The sequence below is a fragment of the Phocoena sinus genome, chromosome 5 (assembly GCF_008692025.1).
Source record: "Phocoena sinus isolate mPhoSin1 chromosome 5, mPhoSin1.pri, whole genome shotgun sequence".
NCBI classification, from domain to species: domain Eukaryota; kingdom Metazoa; phylum Chordata; class Mammalia; order Artiodactyla; family Phocoenidae; genus Phocoena; species Phocoena sinus.
In genome coordinates, this window is record NC_045767.1 from 59,047,878 (window position 1) to 59,050,716 (window position 2,839).

The window sequence follows — 2,839 nt, forward strand, 5'->3', positions numbered from 1 at the left end:
AAGTAAGTCAGAAAGAGAAAAACAAATATCGTATATTAATGCATATATGTGGCACCTAGAAAAATGGTACAGATGAACGGCTTTGCAGGGCAGAAATTGAGACACAAACGTAGAGAACAAATGTATGGACACCAAGGGGGGAAAGCAGTGGGGTGGTGGGGGTGTTGGTGTGATGAATTGGGCAATTGGGATTGACATGTATACAATGATGTGTATAAAATTGATGACTAATAAGAACCTACTGTATAAAAAAATAGATTAAATTAAATTTAAAAAAATAACAAAACAAAAAAACACTACAATGAGGTACCACCTCACACAGGTCAGAATGGCCATCATTAAAAAGTCTACAGATAACAAATGCTGGAGAGGTTGGGGAAAAAAGGGAACACTTCTACCCTTTTGGTGGGAATATAAGCTGGTACAGCCACTATAGAAAAGAGTGTAGAGGTTCCTCAGAAAACTAAAAATAGAATTACCAAATATTTTCTTTTTAAAATGTTAAGTCCTACAGTCGTGTTTTTAGTTTGTTTATCTGTTTGTGTTTTTATACTATGACCCCTGAAATTTTCCAGCCCTGATTGTTCATAAAGTTTCTGACATACAATATAGGTAGCATTAAGAAATTAAAGAATAGTCTCTTTTAAAGTGGTGGTAATGTAAATCTATCGCTGTTTATATTCAAGACATTGCCATATGTCATTCAGTATAAAAAATTGGGGAGATTTTTATGGTAGGAAATTAGGATCGTGGTGGGATGAAGGGAAGTGTAAAAGATGTTGGGGGAAAAAATCACCTTTTTATGTATTATCAATCATATAAAGAGTAATTGCAAAATAAAAACTGAAACAACAGCCAAGTGGCAGAAATTATGAATGCTCAAAAATAAGAACAGAGGAGGAATGTAGGTAAAAAGTAGGAAATAAGAAAGCCTTCTAGCAGCAAAGCTGGAAAAAAGCCAATAGGCATTCCCTACTTCTAATAATGATTTTTTCAAGAGTTTGTTAGCTAGGATTACTAGTTTTTTCTGGCAATGAACTTTGTACAAGTGTTTTTTTTTTTTCCCCCATTTTTAATAACATTTGTTCTTTTCTTTCTAATTTTATGAGCAATACATATTCATTGCAGACAAGAAATACATAAAAGCCTAAAGTAGAAAATATCAATCACTCATAATCCCCATCTTCCCCAGAGATAACCACCATTAGCATTCTGATGCATTTCTTCCCACTGTCTATGAATTCTTTTTAATTGAAGTATAATTGACCTAAACATGTTAGTTCCAGGTGCACAACATAGTGATTCAATATGTGTATACATTACAAAATGATCATGATAAGTCTGGTTACAATCTGTCACCATACAAAGACATTACAATGTAATTGCCTATATTCCTCATGCTGTACATTTAATCCCCATGACTCATTTATTTGTAATCAGAAGTTTGTACGTCTTAATCTTCCCACCTATTTCACTCATAACCCCCTCACTTCTCTCTGCTTTGGCAAACAATTGTTTGCTTTCCGTATCTGTGAGTCTGTAATGTTTTGTTATGTTTGTTCCTTTATTAATTTTTTTTTTAGATTCCACATATAAGTGAGATCATATGGTATTTGTTTTTCTCTCTCTGACTTATTTCATTTAGCAGAATATACTCTAGGTCCATCCATGTTGTCACAAATGACTATATTACATTCATTTTTATGGCTGAGTAATATCCCATTGTATATATATGCCAAATCTTTGTCCATTCATCTATCAATGGACACAGGTTGCTTCCATACCCTGGTAATTTTAAATCATGCTGCAATGAACATAAGGGTGTATATATCTTTTTGAACTACTGCTTTTATTTTCATATGGTAGTTCTATTTTTAATTTTTTTGAGGAACCTCCATACTCTTTTCCATAGTAGCTGCACCAATTTACATTTAGCAATGCAAGTGTTGTTTTGTTAATTGTCTTGCACTTTATCAATGCTATATCTCTCTCAAAATTAAGAGATATTTAACAATCTAATATGCCTATGCCATCATCTTTATAAACCAGATAACATCATTCCCCTGCTTATAACCTGCAAATGGCTTCTTCATGACATTTAACATGACACCCAGACTCTTAGTATCACTTTTATCTGTCTAAAGTCTAAACAACCTCTCCTCACTCATTCTTTCCATTTTTTTTAAATTGTAATTTCCATTTTATTGTCTTTTCAGAGAACAGTACTTCTTCAGTCTTTCTTTAATGACTTAGCCCTTACATGGGCTTTGGTGGAGGTCTTGGGTCAGCACTCACAGGTGTAAATTGGGGTGGCGGTATTCAGTCCTTTCAGCTTCAGGAGAACAATTCCTGAACAACTTGCTGTAAATAGCACAACTTATGCAGTAATGTAGTTTCACATACAGCTTGGGAAGCACATAGGTGTCCAAAACACTCACTTTGGAAATGTCCCTGATGGCTGCAGCCTCTACGATGTTCCAAATGACCAACTCCTTAATGACCTTATCTTTACATGTATCAGGCACAGTTGGTGCAGCAAATAGGCTGCACCTGGTCTCGGTCCTTTTTGGCACAACCATTGTTCCTTCTTTTCTTGGTCATCTTGGAAATGAGGAGGAATGAGAGCTCACTCTTATCAAATGACAATGAATGTTTTGCTGTTCTTAGAACAATCTAAATTCTTTCATCAATTTTCCTGTTCAGGATTTTTGTACCTGCTTCTTCTGCTGCTGCGAGCTCATTTCCTCACCTTTTGTACATGTTTTGCCTCCTGTTTCCATCCCCCAATAAAATTTATGTTTCATGAGCAATGGGCCATTATTTACTGATCAAATGCAAA

General features: G+C 34.8%; 1 pseudogene; it reads right to left on the reverse strand.

The window, feature by feature from the left end:
• Positions 1–2,256: 2,256 nt before the first annotated feature.
• LOC116754451 lies at positions 2,257–2,601 on the reverse strand (annotated as a pseudogene).
• Between the last annotated feature and the right edge of the window lie 238 nt (positions 2,602–2,839).